The 18366-nt window shown below is 32.8% G+C and overlaps 1 protein-coding gene and 1 long non-coding RNA gene across 3 annotated transcripts in view; one reads left to right on the plus strand and one right to left on the minus strand.

Moving 5' to 3' along the window:
* LOC114332176 (syntaxin-1A) overlaps window positions 1-1245 on the plus strand; it is an 850840-nt gene extending 849595 nt beyond the window's left edge. The window contains exon 10 of the mRNA XM_050647243.1: window positions 969-1245. The gene's annotated coding sequence lies outside the window, so the exon portion shown is untranslated. The remainder of the gene's footprint in view (window positions 1-968) is intronic.
* Window positions 1246-15562: 14317 nt separating this feature from the next.
* Window positions 15563-18366, minus strand: part of LOC126881524 (uncharacterized) — a 78522-nt gene continuing 75718 nt past the window's right edge. For both annotated transcript variants that reach the window (XR_007696887.1, XR_007696888.1), the window contains exon 3: window positions 15563-15686. This is a non-coding gene — a long non-coding RNA (uncharacterized LOC126881524). The remainder of the gene's footprint in view (window positions 15687-18366) is intronic.

Here is an 18366-nt window from a genome sequence, read left to right on the forward strand (position 1 = left end):
GAATCTGGCGTTTTGATCTCCTATTATAAGGTTCTCCTATGTTCAGGAATGCATTCAGGTTATAGTGGTTTAATTAAGGGATCTGTTGGTCTTAAATATACTGAAGTGATCCTTATTTAATCTTGTCTCATCTGGATTTTTATTGTTTTTACTTCCATAATGTTTAGTGCTGGCGTCTGTTGTAATATATGATTTATTCATTTTCCCACTAGGATAGCTAGCAGGTCTTCCTGAATTTGTTCTGTGAACGTTCCTGTAGATATCGTATTCTGGAAACTTGTTGTTGATGGTATGAGTTCGTTTAGTTGCTTGTTATGCTATGACTTCTATTTTCTATCTGTTTATTAGGTCTTAAGCACGTTTGCATTTGTTTTTATGCCGCCTGAGTTCCGGTAGTCTATCTTCAGGTGTCCCCTAGTTTCATGTGTGCAGTGTTTCATGTGTTCAGTGTTTGTTGGTTCAGTGTTTTTTTTACATTTCTGATCATCTCAAAAATTTACCATTTTGTGACTAGCTCTTCTGCCATCATGGCTGGTCTTTTTTGCTGTTGACCAACTTGTGAGCGGGATTGGCCACTACTCTTGTATACCTTGGATTTTAATAAAATGCGAATCTAATTCTTAATATTAGTTTCATCTGTTACCTGCAAATAAAAAAATATTAAAAAAGTCTCCCTGGTCTGCCATTTCGTTCGTTGCAATCCGAGACTGGAGGCCAGGGATTATTTTGGTTCAGTCAGAGAACGCTGCATATGAACTCCCTGACGAGAGACTAATAAGTTTCGAAACCGGTAGGGATGCTTGTGGTCTCTCTGAATGAACTAAAGTATAATACGGCTTTGGGTTTCGTTTTGCAACGAAATGAAAATGGTTATTCATTTTAAAAAAATATTATGTACCTACTTTTAAAATATCGTTTGTACTTTGTACGCATCAACAGCACATACTAATTTCTATTTTCTGTTTCAGAAGATAACATTATATCACCTTCTCGAATATGCATCATTGTGTAACAGAAAGCGTTGTCTTTTTTTCCAATGTTATAAAAATGTAAATTTATTATTAAGTTGTAGAAATTTTAGAAAAGCTGTAATATAGTGAGCTATAAGTGAAAAAATTTTAAGTCATATCCTTTTTGCAGAAAAAAATTTGCATAGCAATAATATTCTGTTTTTCACTGTGTGATATTAAAAGAATTTTGTTAAGTTAGTGGTTTCTTTATATGAATATAATTAGCTGGTTCAGGTAACGTTTTAAAAGCGTTTGTTATTGAACATTGGAAGGCGCTTCAGTTTTGGGCTTTCCAATGTTTTCTAATATTGATTTCATAATAATTTCAGCATTGAAAATAATTTGAATATTTTGAAATAATGAACTTTATTGTTGTATAGATATGCAAATATCATCAAGTAATCGTCTTCCGCGTTTGAACTAAATATATCTTTTTTGGACACCAAGTTTTTGTTCCCTTCTCCGGAAAAAGCCAGCCAGCTAAAACTACAAGATACGATTCATTCAAGAAAGACACGGTGATGTAAACAGGGAAGACGATAATTCTGACTTATGAAAGTTTCTGATTTCATTTGACTGTCAAATAGTGTAAATAGAATATATGGCATATCTTCAGGTAACGAAACTATCAGGGTTCCGAAAGGAGAATTACTATATGTTATAAAAAATTGATTATTCTTTTATGAACATAAAAGATCAACGGGTATCCTATAAAAACAAGTCTACATTATACAATATACAACTATAAATGTCATTCAGAGTTATTGAGAAACTATCCATAGCAGAGAACAGTAGTAAATGATGATATCTTGCATCATATTATTTATAGAAAAGCGTATGATAGTGTCCCGCTGGTTAAATTATGGGAGGCACTGGAGAAAACAAATGTAAATATAGAATTGGTTGAAGCCGTAAAAACGTTGTACTACCAACAAACAACAAGAATTAAAACGGGAAATCTCATAATACCTGGATTCACAGTAACTAAAGGACTAAGGCAAGGATGCTGTATCTCACCAACACTATTCAAAATATACCTCGAAGCAGCACTCAACAAATGGAAGAAAAAATGTACGAATATGGGCATACCACTAACGGACTCAACTTTGTACACGCTGTGCTTTGCGGATGACCAAGAGATCATCGCACAGGACTCTGAAGATCTTAGTTACATGATGCGAAAACTATTAGAAGAGTTTACAGAGTGGGGCCTAGAAGTGAATATGGAAAAAACTGAATACATGAGTATCGGAGGAGACCAACATAGCCTCCGAGTAGAGGAAAATCAAGAAATAAAATTATGTGAAGACTACAAATACCTGGGAGTAAAGATCACTCAAGACGGAAAATTAGATGCAGCTATTAAGGAACGAAATATACAGGGGAGGAAAGGCATATCCTTACTAAACAGCGTACTGTAGGATAAAAATATTTCTAAGGAGAATAAAAAAAGAATATATAACACTATAATAAAAAGCATCACAACATATGGATGCGAAGTTTGGCCCCTAAAAGACAGAACAGAGAAAATGCTTAGAGCAACAGAAATGGACTTCTGGCGCCGTTCAGCGGGAATATCTAGACGCGACAGAATAACAAACGAGAGAGTCCGAGAAATCATGAGGGTTACACATACTATTGATGACGACATCAGAACGAAACAACTCAGCTGGTACGGACACGTAAGGAGAATGCCGGAGAATAGAATACCAAGACAAATCCTCGAATGGCAACCAAGAGGAAGGCGCAGACCAGGAAGACCTAGAAGAAGTTGGAGAGAAGGAGTTGATAGAGAAATCAGGGACAGAGAACTCGAGGACGATCTATGGAATGACAGAACGAGATGGAGATTGGAAATCGGAAGACGTCGAAGAACGTTGTAAACCGATATTATATATTATATCATTTGTTGCACTCAGATAAGAAAAAACAACCTTAAGAATTATTTGTAGATTAGGTTATCGAATTCGTAGAAGTAAGATAAAAAATTTAACTACTACACAACTAAAGTCATGGGAAGAAAAGATAAATATCCCATATTTGGAATAATACAGAAACGAAGCACAAGGTAAAATATATTCTAGAGGTAAATTTTGAAAGTAAGACAAATATCTTAAAAGAAATAAAAAGATGCACTAGAAATAAACAAACCAAGACACGTTGAATGTTACAATGAGCACTCCCGAATCATGATTTACAATGTATAAACTTTGTAAATCATGGTTTGGGATTTACGATGTATATACATTGTAAATTATGATTTGGGAGTGCTCCTTGTAACATTCAACCTGCCTTGGTTTGTTTATTTCTAGTGCATCTTGATTGTGGATTTTAGTATAGTCCCAAGAATTATGTACGCGAATTATGTACGTAAATTTTATGAACGCTGCCCTCGCCTTTTTATTAGTACTAAAGAACTAAAGATAAATGAAGAAAGAAGATATTTTAGTCTAGTCCCAAGAATTGAGATTTTATAAAAGTTGAATAAAGCTCATTCCAAATAGTAAACAGATAGAGATACCTAGTAATCAACAGCGCAAAAAAAGAACAACGAAAGAACAAACACATGCAATAGAACGTTTTGGAAATACACACCACCAATTACTAAAAGATGGGATCATTAGTATAAAAACCAAAATCAAAATATGTAAATCGTCAATCAGATCTTTAGTAATGACCTAACAGAAATAGTTCTTCTAACAAATAGGGATTAATAACATACTAGAAACAACTCTAAAAACAAAGATTCTTGGAAGCCTTTTGGGATCAATCAGGGAATCAAACCTCGAGAAAGAGAATTAAATCTATCGTTCAATAACAACATTATAATACAGATTAACGGAGATCATATATAGGCTATTGATTATATTCAAAATAAGATAGCTAAAAGGAACTACAACGTTAACGGGGATTTATTATTTCATATGGTCAATGGACATCTATATATGAAAAAACCGCGGAGTGCTACCATTTAAAGGGGTGCGTTTTTGAGAAATGGATGAATTAGTCCCTGGGCACAGGTTACATTAGGGTGAGTTCTATGAACTTTTGGTACAAAGATATCTACATAAAAACTGTCCCTGGTTAAATTTCCTATCTAAACATCGCTTTTTAAAGTCAATAATACCTTTTTTTACAAAAATATATTCAAAAGAAAAAGCACAAAGAAACCCAAAAGAAAGAAATTTTGATTTTTGTCTCATAACTTTTGTCCACGAGGATATAGGTATAGACATTGCTTTACAGAAAAAAAACCTACATCTTTCTTCTTTAAAATATTGTTTAGTAGAGGTAATTAGGATTTATAGTTTTCGAAATATGGGTTTTCAAAGTTCTTCACTCACAGCAATTTTGGGTAATTTTCCTTGTTATTTCGCAAATATTGTTCTGTAACCTTTTTCTACGTAACTTTAGGTATATGCAATGGTACACGTACTAGGAATAGAAATCAATTACCTTTAAAATGGTCTACTGTATAACGTTGTAGTACGACCTTTTTTAAAGAGATTATGGTTTTTCTATGTTTTATACTTTTAACGATTTTTTATAATATAATATAAAAATAAAATAATATTATTATATAATATATTATATGTTATATAATATTATATTATATATAGTATATATAATATATTATATTATATATTATATAATATATAATACCTAATATAAAAAAATATTATTTTTTACATTTTTTGCGAATATTTTTGAAATTTTTCATTATAACTTTTTTTCTTCTACATTTAGGTATATATTATATTATATAATAAATAAAGCTTATTTCGTTTACTTTAAAGTGGTGTATTACAAAAAATTCTAGGATTATTTTTTGAATAATATTTTTGAAAATATATTATTTTTCAAAATGTAATAAGTATGTACCTGCAACGATTTTTGATTTTAGTACATCTTCTCGTACATGAATATACTATATACTATATACATAAATATATTATATTGCTCAATAAAGAGGGCTTACTTTCTGTTCTTTAAAATGGTGTATCATCTATATTTAAATAATGGAAACCGAGTGATTCTTTGATATTTTTTTATCTGTATTATTTAAAATTATTTCTTTTACAAAAATTACATAAACATTAGTCTTAAAAAACATAACTTTAGTTAAAATTATTTAGACGTTGACATTTAAAAAATTTTCAAAATCAAAGTCCATCTCTTCGCATTCCTAGCATTAGCTTCAATATCTTCCTCTGACACCTCAGTTATCTTAGAGTTTCCACAATTAGTACCCATGCACATGAATTCTTTGCAGAATATTGAACAACTAATTCCTATCCTCCTACAACCGCAGTTTTTTGTACATCCTTTGGTACAGTTACATGCTATTTTTTCAAGCAAAGCTTGTGGTGCAGGAGCTTGGAGAGTAAATATTGGAATTAATCCATATTTTGAAGTTTGCCCGGCCGAGTCAAGTGGATCCAAAGTATTACCTATAAAAAATAAGATTCAATCATAACACACAATCACATAAAAACGTTATAATGAGAAATTTAAAAAAAAATCCTGAAATCAAAAATCGTTGCAAGTACTTATTACAATTTGAAAAAGTATATCTTATTCAAAAATAATCCTAAAATTTTTTATAACACACCATTTTAAAGTAAACAGAATAGGCTTTATTTTTTATTATATAGTATATACCTAAATGTAGAAAAAAAAAGTTATAATGGGAAATTTAAAAAATAATCGTAAAAAATATAAAAACTATAAAAAATCGTTAAAAGTATAAAACCCTGAAAAAGATAATTTCTTTAAAAAGAAGTCGTACAACATTATACAGTAGAACATTTGAAAGGTAATTGATTTTTATTCCTCTTACATGTACCATTGCATATGCCTAAAGTTACGTAGAAAAAAGTTACAAAACAATATTTGCGAAGTAACAAGAAAAATTGCCCAAAATTGCTGTGACTGGCGAAATTTGAAAAATCATATTTCGAAAACTGTAAATCCTAATGACCTCTACCAAACATCATTTTAAAGAAAAAATATGTAAGTTTTTTTTTCTGTGAAGCAATGTCTATACCTATATCCCCGTGGACAAAAGTTATGGGACAAAAAACAAAATTTCTTTCTTTTGGGTTTCTTTGTGCTTTTTCTTTTGAATATATTTTTGTAAAAAAAGGTATCTTTGACTTTCAAAAGTTATATTTAGATAGAAAATTTAACCAGAAACAATTTTTATGTAGACGTGTTTGTAAGAAAAGTGCATAGAACTCACCCTAATGGAACCTGTGCCCAGGGACTAATTCACCCATTTCTTAAAAATGCACCCCTTTAAATGGTAGCACTCCGCGGTTTTTTCAAATATAGAGATTCATTGACCATATGAAATAATAAAACCTTGTTAACGTTGTAGTTCCTTTCTATAGTACATAATCAATAGCCTAATAATTCGCTACATAAATCCACAAGGACTGAAATAGTTCGGTTATATCCAAAGAATTAATGAAGAATTCATGAAGTAAGTATTAAAAGTGAAACCAACAATTCGAGACCAAGAGGAATATTAAAATGCTGATGCGAAGACCAGGTCAGGTATTTTAATAAAATGATAACCATTCTAAACTGAACTCGAAGAACTATATCCAGATGCCAACATAATAAAAGAAATATAGTCCAAAAGACTCAAATGGGCAGGACACCTCAGAAGACATTCTGACGAAAGTGCAGTAAGGCTGGTATGGAAGGAAGTCCCAAATGAAAGAATGTTACGACGAAATTCACCCTGTAGGAATAATGGAAAATAGAATTCGACAAGATGTTGATATGTCATATAAGGGGATGTAAACGTGTTACACAATTTGAAGAACATGTCCTCGGTTGCTAAGTAACGGAAGAGGTATGGGGGTGGTTCTTAACGGGATGTTATTAATATGATCTTATTAGCTTAGAAATAAAAAATTGAAAAATCAAATAATAATATCAAATAAAAAGAAATAAAATATTGGGCGCCATTGGTTTCCTTGTGGGAATCATAAATATACAAAAATAGAAACGTAAAAGAAAAGATAGCTAAATCAAAAATTAAACAAAAACCTAGTCAATACAAAATATATAAAATACTTATGCCGTGACTTACCTTATCTATCTCTTTACTCAGAAAATTCTCTGTTGTACTTACGAAACAAGAGAAAATGAAAAGACAATAATAAAAGAAGGTATTTTGCAATGAACCAAACTTTTTTATTGAAACAAAATAAAATAAAATTAAAAGGATCTGTGATCTCTTGCGATTTTACATAAAGAGGGCATGTTTACCAAAAAGAAAGTGAAAAGTTTACAAAAACAATACCTTGTACTAGTCCTGTATCTTCTCTTGGTTGGTTTTAAGTCCAAGGCACAGTTTACTTCACTAAATGTCACTTTACAAAGAAATAGATACATTAAGAGTACATCAATGGTTGGTTGTTTCCATAGTTTATAGAGAAATTCAGCATTTACTTCTTAAAACAAATCGGCACTACTCGAACAAAAATATTGAAGAACTCATTAGTCCTTTCGTATATTAAACGATGGGATCAAAAAAATATAAAAACAACTCCATGCTTTAGCTATGATGTCAGAAACTACTAACGCAAAAAAACTTCTAACTCCTGCCTGCATATAAGAAAAATTATACCAATAGTGGTATGATAATATCGATTCCGCCTAACAGTAGCGAAAATGCCGGAGTACACGTTATATGCCGGGCTGAGCTAAGCTATAAGCATTGGCCAGCCGGCCGAAGAAACTCAAATTCAACTACATCTTAATCTTCAACGGCTCAAACTAGACTTCTCTACAGCTCAAACGTAAGTGAATTTTTGATCTCCCAAACTCAATCTTCAGAAACCAAACGCCCCTTTCAAAATAATTTGATTTCCCCATCAATAATCCTCACAACCAATTACAGACTTAAGGCACTCAATCAAAATCTTAACCAATAGGAGAATGCAAAATACGCTCTGGGTTAAACCTTCTGACGCACACCAAAACAGCTCGTCCAATCACCAAAAGAATAAACAAAACGGACCCCAGCAGATACTACCACCCACTCTTCCCATGAAAAGCACTGATTTAGCTGTCTTCAAAACTAAGGCCCGTTCTCAGACGAATCAGCAAAGAAACACTTGGACTCGTTGGTAACACTTAGAACCACTTATCTCTATAAGATAAACATAACAGCGACATCCTGACGACCTGAACGATTTTCGCTTGAAATACAAACCGCGTTTCCTTTGATAAAAAAACCGACAATCTATTTCACGAGAGAATAACGGCTAAAAAAACATGACACTTCCAAAACCTGCGTTTTCCGGAATGAGAACTTAAAAATATTGATGTGAATCGAGAACGAATTACGTAATACCATAGATTTGTGAGAACCCGACAAATCTCTGAAACACAAGCATGGTTTTAACGAACTGAAAATACAGGGTGTAGCGAAATTGTCAGTGATTCGAAAATACTAGTGACCTTCGCACCGTTAGAAGAAGACCACTTGGACGCCCTCGACTCCGGTGGCGAGATAATATAGCGGGAGGCCTTAAAGCTATGGACGTGGAGAACTGAACGGAGATTGCTCAATGCAGAGAGAAATGGAGACATGTTGTTGAGTCGGCTAAAACCCACGAAGGCTTGTAGTGCCACAGAGTAAGTAAGTAAAATTCCAAACTGGAGGCAAAAGATAGAAAACCGAATGGAATGGAATTCAAGTAGATTGCAATTTCATACAGCCAGTGATATAGAAGAGCGTAAAATAGATCAAATGTCGATTAATCCTTCGTGGAAATCGGATTAGAAGATCCTATATATAAATAAATATAATCTATAATAATACAATCTTGCCAAAAAGGTTGCTGTACCTGTGTTGTATGTAAGGCAGTCTATGAGCACAACAGCATGTGTTATTTGTAGTGGAATTAGTAAACACTTGCATGTTATCGGCGATTTCAAGCTTGTTAGCTATCGTCGGACATGCGCAAGTATATACAAATTGAAATCCAGCAACCGGCAATGCCTATTTGCATATATTCGTATATAAGTGGTAGCATACCAATGGTGCCATCAACTTTGACGACCACGAATGAAAAAAAGTATTAATTATTGTTTCTCTCATAGCTTGTTGATTGAAAGCAATGAAAGTTTTTAAAAATTTTAGTTCGTTAGTTGACTATTGAACTAAGAGACATTCTAAAACCTGCCATTAAAATTGCAATAGCATATTGTAACTGTATATAAATTGGTGTTTATCTGAGTAAAATAAATTAATGTTAACATCTTTTGCAAATTTGTTTAAATGTATGATAAAATTTTAAAACATTTGTTAATTGCTTCCTTTTAAATCGTTACCTAAACTCTTGTTAGTGTACAAAACAAATCGAAGTATACCGCTAAGACGGCATACTTATTTTTTGGGCATTTAATGAATTTTCAGATCACCATTTTTCCAGTGGATGAAATGGTTATATTTATATTACCCGATTCGGGATGTAATTACTTTTGTAAAAATGTTCACTAAAAGAAAATTCTACTGATATCTAACTCCAGCCTACAAACAGTATTTAGCTACTTGCAAAGATTATTAATTATTAAAAGATTTATTGGGAGGATCATACAAGAGTATTTGTGCAAAGTACTAAATTTCAAAAAGGTACCACAAAATTTTTTTGAATAAAATTTTAAATATTAAAATTGGACGCGTTTCAGCCCAACACGACCCATCATCAGCAAATACAGGAAAAAACACCAAAGAACTAACCTACAATATTATATTATAATAAAATTAGATATGAAAAACCCCAAAACATCTAAGGACAACGCCCACCTCAATCAAGAAACTTACCCAATAGGAAGGATGAAGAATCGATTGGCTAAAAAAACAAATTGTACATACACAAACATTTTATATATTACGCTTTAAACGATTTATATCGTGTTTTCTGATAAATGGTTTAGTGTGGAAGAATTTCAGAAACGTGTTCATCTTCATCGGAAGAAGCCATCTTGCGAACAATTCAGGTGTAAGCCAGTGAAGTGTCAAATTACTGTCAATGATGACATAGAGTGGTATTGATGGTGGTAAACTTTGTAACTAGGTAATACAGACTGTGGAAAAGAAAAAAAGAAGATATTAAAAGTAATAAAATTACGGGAACTGAACCAAAGTATTGCATCAGATACTACTTGTCAATACGTTTCAAACTCATGTTTAGTGATCAAAATCGGTTAAGCTGTTTAGAATTTATCGAGCTCAAAAAGTATAATCCATTTAACCATTATCGCCGAAATGGTTTATGTAGTTGTAGTGGTTACGACGCTAAATTTGATCGGGCACTCCCGGCATGCCGGCCATCTCAATATTTTCTTTTCAATCTATTTCGAATAGAAAAAAATCTAGTGTACATTCGATGGACACAAAGAATTGAAATATTGAAAAAAAAAGTATTAGGATCGCAGGGATATGAACTCGGATTGTCCTATCACAAGTTTAGTGTCGTAACCAATAGATCATTTGGGAGCTAATACGACAAAGGCGACCATTTATAACGCTTAACGTGTAATCGAGAAACATTAAATTCAGCTTGATACATTTAATTTATAAAAAAACTTTGAAAAACTCCTGATACAAGAATAAAAAATCGCTAAACGCCATAAAAATGAGTGGCACACACAATATTCCAGCTACAAAAAAGCTGATATGAATATTACGTGGCGCGAAAATGTATTTTCATTTTGATGGAAAATAAAATTCTAGTTTCATTTTGGAAAATTTTTCCATAATTTTTGCTAAACTTGAAGTAAAACGCGCCACAAAAGATCTTTAAAATGCAAACTGTATCAAACCCAGGCAACCAAATAACGTTTACAAAACGTCATGATGATCACCAAACCCGTCAGTTTATCACGTTTTTTCGACGTCGAAAGTCAAGTGAATTTGTCATACCATAATTGACGTCATTTTAATCACCTTTTAAATACGTGATATCAAAAACGTAGTTTTTATGTCGTTTTTTAGATTATTTTTCATTTTATGTTTTTAAATATACACAAATAATTATTCGTATGGACATTGTTGGTGTTGCAATTTTTCATTTACCTAACCGTTTTAAATTTAGCCCATAGGCTTAAAGTAAAATCAAATGGAAGACTCTCTCAAATGTATAGAATTACAATACCCTCAATGCAACATACCTATATAGAATTTTCACTTTTTATATATGCTTACTGTGTCAAAATTGAAACAACATATAAACTAATAAATAATTTATTAACAAATTAATTTAACTAAACTCGATAACAAACAATAATTAGTTCATTAACAGAAAATAAACAACAAAACATATTAATCCATAACCTCAAACAATTTTCAAGAAGAATTATTGCATTAAACTAACTCACTTGAAAAAAAAAACGAATGAAAATCGCTTAATTAACACGTTTCTTCAACTAAATCTCTAAATGAAAAGTCTTATTTCACCACACAAAGCCAGTGAACAATAAATGAAAAACTTCCTATGGATATTGTTTGGAGTCAACAGCATTAAGTCTTTAAGCTCCTCCCAATTTTGTGACGTCAGACTTAGGCTGTCTGAAATGAAACCATGTTTTTAAGACGTATTTTAACGTCATTAATCTTACGTATTTAAAATCACCTACAAAAGACGTTTATACGACGTAATCTTCAAACACGTGTATATATTTAACCAAAAACTGACATTTCCTCAACGTTCTTGACGTCACTTGGTTGCCTGGGAAGTTACTCTTTTGTGGCGCCTTTTACTTCAGATTTAGCAAATATTATGGAAAAATCTTTCAAAATAAAACTAGAATTTTATTTTCCATCAAAATGAAAATACATTTTCGCGCCACGTAATATTTTTATTGTGTGCGCATTTTTACGGCGTTTAGCATTTTTTATTCTTGTTTTTGTTATATGTACATGATAAAATTTGTCCTATCAAATGTATGGCTCAGTGAATATTAATAAACTATTTGGAGTAAATATAATACAACAATTTAGTCTATAAAATACATATTTTATTGTGATACTGTTTATAGAAAATATTGTTTCTGGGCTGGAATACCTAGACAACTTTAGAATCTGTAGAGTAGATCAGTAGCCAAAAGAATATTCTCGTTCTTACACAGAACTACTTGCACAATCAGTAGCGTTTGAGAGGCCTAAGTAAGTCATTCGAAGGCAGTACCTTCCTCAAGTACCTGCAATTCAGAACTAGATTATACTTACATCTAAATTAAATCCAGGTACTGTCTTCTTACACCTTGTAATCTTTTAGTTGGTTTCGGTTATTTTTTAGTGTAGAATATGATCTAAATATGAATAAACTTGTACTTTTAAAAGTAGGAGACTATGATATTCTTAGTAAGCACATATAAGCATGGTAGATACAATGCAGAAAAACTAAACTCTCTCCTCCCAACTTTTTTGTAATATAATTTATAATTACTATTTTACATTTTTTTGCCTTCTAGTATTTGTTTGTAAAATCAATAATTTAGACAATACAGCCACTTTTTTAACCGCTATATTACATTTTAACAAATATTAAGTTTATTATTAACATATGCCCCCTTCCGATATACAGGTTCTACATTGTTTAAACAATGAATACCGAATATTTTGAAAAATAAAATGTCTGTCTAAATGCATTAGCAGCTTTCAAAATTCGTTTTCTTAATTGTTCTGCACTAGTTATTCCGTGGAATAAACAATATCTTTCATAAATTCACAAAAACAAAAATCAATTGGATTAAGATCTGGACTGCGCGATGGCCATTCAATTGGTGCATCGGGCCCCTATCCCCTTCCTATCCATCGTGCTGAATATTGATGAAATAAAAATGTTCTAACTTTTCTGTTATAATGAAGCAGAGCACCGTCCTATAAAAACCACATACTTTGTATGATAGCTAAGGGTACCTCTTCCAAGTAGAGAGACAGATCATTTTGTAAAAATGATCAATAATTTTAGCATACTAGACTCATTCTCAGGCTTACAGAATCTTGCCTGATTTGGCCAAGCCGATGGCTACACAACCCAAGTCTCAAGTGTGACATTGGCACTGCAGCCCTGTGGGAAAGAAAAAAAAATTACTTTAATTGCAACGTGCAGTCTCAAAAGAATTAAAAATACTAGTATCTACATGAATTATGGGTTTATTACAATATATCTACATATTGATGATTATAAGTACTGACACTCATTCGTGATAATGATTATTTCATTCATAGAGATTCTGACCAATAGAAACCTACAAGAATAAAAATTACAGCGATTATTTCATTCACAGGAGATTCTGACCAATAGAAAGCTACAGAAATAAAAATTAAACTGATAATTTTTGATAATTTCCCGTCGTCAAGTATATTACGTCAAATGCCCTTCGTTGCTATGAAAAAATACATTCAGTGATATTAATGACAATTAATGTTTTAAAAATTATAAAAGTGATGACTTTCAACCGTCAAATATTTATAATAACTGTGTGTTTAATTGTACTAATTTGTACTTACACAAAAAAAAATAACAATAAAATGTTGGTTTGAACAGTTTTATTCACGAAATAATCGCAACAAATTGCACTCGATCTCTAAAATGAATATAGAATTTTAGAGCTCTTGTGCAATTACTACTGATTATTTTTTGATGATTTTAACTTCCAATCGTATAGTAAGATATTTGATCACGTGTTTAATTCTGTCCAATCAGATTAAAATTATACTGAGAATTATCTACTGTAGAAAATTACCGATAGAATTTTTTTAAGTAGATTGTTTCTGTTTAGTGGCAACCAGTTTCCTAGTTTTGACAACTGTCACATTTAAGAAAATATTCATAATATACGTATTAAAAAATAATCTTACGAATATCACACGACAGTAAGAATAAATAAGAAAATAATGCTTCATTTTTACTCAAATGCCACTCGAGTCCTGCGGGCTCTCGTGTCTATTGCCAGACAACAAATTTTCGAAAAACTGTCGCATTATTGTCAATTTATTCTCACTCACTTGTGATATTATACCCGATAATTTTTGATAATTTTTCGTCGTCAATTATTTTACGTCAGATGCCCTTCATTTTTACGCAAAAATACATTCAGTGACATTAATGACAATTAATGTTTTATAACTTGTCACAGAGAACAACAAGAAACAGGTTTAGCAAATATTCAGGCGAAGATATCAATAAAATATTAGTTAAAATGATTTAAAAAGACAGTTTTATTCATGAAATAATCTTATCGAATTACTCTCGAGATCGAATTATCGATTTGTTTTGCCCTCGTGACACTTTGACATGTCGAAAACTGTCAAAGTGTCACTCGGGATACAAATCGATAATTTTAGAGCTCTCGTGTAATTACTATGTACTGATAAGTTTACTGATAATGATGGATACAGTATCAGTAAAATGATTGCATATACAAAAAAACACTGATATGTACTAAAAAACGTTACTAATTTACTGAGTACATATATGTATGAGAGCAAAATAGCATGCATATCATGTCATAGCATACAAAACTAAGCTAAAGGCTAACCTTGTGAAACATATTCACTGTAGAAACAGGAGTACAAGTTTATATATATTTAGCTCTTTTGTCCTTCTTCAATTACGATTTATTGGCGTATAAATATTAGACGAAATTTGAGAAAATTTAGTAGGCTTCTAGGTAAAATATCGAAGAGAAAACATTTTTCTTGTCTTCCGCTAAAGAAATGCCCAACCACTAAGTGATTTTGGTTTATCGATTTTTCGTTGAGCATTCCAGTAGGCTTTCAAAGATCTCTATAATATTGAACATAACTTACCTATTGTCATTTTAAAAAAAATATATTTATATAGGTATGTAGATAATTTTATACTCAATTCAAATATTAGCGTAGCCTTTTGTGAATTAGGTATCTATTTTTTGAAAGACTTAAGTCCGCTTCGACTCAAAACAGTCCAAAATTATTTTCAACCAATGTATAAACAAGTGATTAGTCTGATTACTAGTTATCTTATTCTTAAAACAAGAAGTTTTGCAAAGTGACTACAAATTCCCTACAAGAAAATTGGCTATCATGGAAAGTATTTTATGACCACCTAATTTAAATTTCCATACTGTGAGACAGCTTAACATTTAATTCGTTTCCGAATTCACCACCATCCGTTGACATATGTTTCTTCCTTTTGGAGTCCTCACAACGATCTGTGGTGTACTCTGAAACCAAATTAAATCCAGCTGTCTAGTGAGCAAAATAATACGAAATTATTTGCTATTGGACGCATCTATTTAAACAAAGAGAAATCTAAAGTTTAGAAACACTGTAGATATCTTTCGCTGGAGAGCAAATTTCTAGGAACAACCTGAAATCCGAGCTTTCTACACTTTGCAAAGCATACAGACCTATTAATAATAGGCATGGGAGAATATGCAATATGTATTCTACACCCTTCTAACTTATCTATCCAAACAATTTTTTGCTTGGCGTGACGGGTAGTCCTTTTTGCACAACATACTCAGTAAAACACAGGTTTAAAAATAAATAAATATATTATGGATATTTATATACTTACAGAGTAAAATAAAAATAATAAAATAAAACAATACATATTCTGTCTTCGCTCCGGTCCTGAAGAAAGCCTCCTTGGCAGACGTCTGCAAAAGAAAAATAAAATTGTATTTGATGAGATAATAGCTATCCCAACATGACAATAGGACGTCATAAAGATCGTCCTAACAAAGAGAGAGAGACTGTACTACTATAAGGTGCTGGTTCTAAATATAATATGTGAGGATATCTACCTGTATCTGTAATAAAGGGGGATGGGAGAGGGATATCTAGACACTAAGGTTTAAAGGAGCTTTTACCATGAGTACTAACATTTTATTCAGAGGAGATATATACAAATATAACGCAAAACAGACCTAAGGGAAAGAGAAAACAAAACATACAAACAAAACGAGTGTTGATCAAGAGAAAAGAGAATACTACTAACTCCAAAGTACTTACAAGAGTCTGTCACAATGTTTCTGAGTGCGCACTATTGTCTGTCCAAAAGTCACTTGTTCCACGATCCAGTCTGGAGACGATGTGGCGACGGTGTGGTTGAAGGCAACGGGGTGTTGCGTCTTCTTCTTAGTTGAGAAACAGGTGAGTCCCTACCGGACCTATTGAAACACTTTTACGTGGATTGAGGGAGCAAACGAGCGTGTTGCAACCACCTTGAACTGGAGCACATCTCACACTTTTGAGAGTCTGGCAACGGTGTGTTGCCCAGATCTCATACTGAGACACTTGAGTGGGCAACGGAGTTGTTGCTCGAATCTTGGTTGAGACCACACTGCCCTTTTCTTCAACGGGCGAGTTACCCTCTTGGTACTTGGAGGGTGAGGGAGGTATCGGGATACAGAGTTATTTTAAGGCACATGTCTTTTAGGCGCACCCATTAAAAACTAAACACTAAACACTTGCCCTTACATTTACACTGTTGACAGTGTTGCATCTCAAAGATGGACTTACTTTTTAAAAATATTTTCAATCATTTTACATGGTCGAATAATTATTCGACCAGTATTTTTACTATTATTAAGAACGTAATAACCATTATTATTAAGATACAGGAATTAATCAAGCTGTACGGAATGAACATAAATATAAACAACTACACACAGACTCGTAGCCCCCTTACACTTTAATCCAGTGTAATTACATATATTCTCACAATCAAAACATCGACACACAGCTACCCAACCAACAACTCCGGAGCGGAGGTGGCAGCTACGGCTCACGGCGGTTACAGTTCCGGCGAAACATCTCTTCAATACAGAGTACCTTCGCCCCGGCAGAGTTCAGACTCAATCCGTCATATAACTTCCGCTGAGGTTGAGTTCCTTTTTAGTTCAGTACACTAACAGGAACGGATTTCATGATCCTCGGCTCTCTGCTTAAATACCATTTCGGCGTCCCTCACCTGGCATTCATCAATTAGATGCCCACAACTACACCTATAAAAATAAAACAGGAGTAAAGTACCTGGGCCTCCATCTAGACGAAAAACTTTACTTGGAAATCACATATTGTAGACAAACGACGACACCTCGACATAAAAGTTAAAAATGTGAGCTGATTGATCAACAGAAGATCGCAACTTTCATTAGGCAAAACTGACCATCTATAAAACAATACTCAAACCAGTGTGGACATACGGAATGGAGCTGTGGGGCTGTAGCATACTATATAACACCAAAATACTACAGATATTCCAGTCAAAGACTATTCGTATGCTAGCTAAAGGCTCATGGTACGTGTCAAACCAAGCCCTTCATGCAGACTTCAGCATTCCTTTCAGCAATGATGTGATCGCTGCCCACTCCAGAAGATACATGAATCGCAGCACAAACCATCCAAACCATCTCAGACGAATTATTCAACCCTCCACTGATTGACAGACACCTAAAAAGACTTTGGCCAGAAGACCTAGCTGCTAGGTGAATTCCAGAGAGTCGTTAATGGACAACACCTGCCACAAGCTAAGAACTTATATCATATTTACTTATTACTTTATTGAAGCGCAATGCAGCGCAAGAGGATGTGGTACAACCATGTAAGACGAATGGATGAGAATATACTCCCAAAAATTACCCTAGAAAACAACCCGCCCGGTTCAAGACCCCCCGGAAGACCATCTAAAAGATGGAGGGATAGTTGGCAATCTACCTCCCAGGAAACTAACCTGAGGCAGCTTCAGAATTAAACAAATCGAAAGATCCCCAAGAAGTAAAAGAAGACTATTGAAGTAGATTGTAAATTAGTAATGAATAAATAAATTAAAAAAAAACATTTTGCGTACTTCGAAGCAAAAATTCGTTGGGTTTTTATATAGATAAGGTAGAAAGGGTGTAGAATGCATATTGTGGATTCCCCTATGTCTATTATTTATCGGTCTGTATGCTTTGCAAAGTGTAGATAGGATTTCAGGTTGTTACCAGAATTTTGCTTTCCGGCAAAAGAGCTGCACTTTCTAGACTGGACTGGATTTCTCTTTGTTTAAGTTTCCTTATCAAAAGTGAGTTGTAGAGTTTTGAATATAAACAACCATTTTATAAAACAACTGTTTTAATGGCCACACAAACTGTATATTTCCTGCTTACTCTCTTATTGGGTGTGCCATTTAAATTAGCTAAGTCGAGAGTATTTCCGGTGAAATCGGAAGTAGGGTAGTAACAAAAAATATGACATCAAATGCATTATGTGTCATTTACTTGCATGCAAAGTTTTATGAATATCGACTTCTTGGTTTCAAAGATATTTATTTGGTTCCATACTTTAACTCAA

Source organism: Diabrotica virgifera, chromosome 3, assembly GCF_917563875.1.
Source record: "Diabrotica virgifera virgifera chromosome 3, PGI_DIABVI_V3a".
In the NCBI taxonomy this organism is placed as follows: domain Eukaryota; kingdom Metazoa; phylum Arthropoda; class Insecta; order Coleoptera; family Chrysomelidae; genus Diabrotica; species Diabrotica virgifera.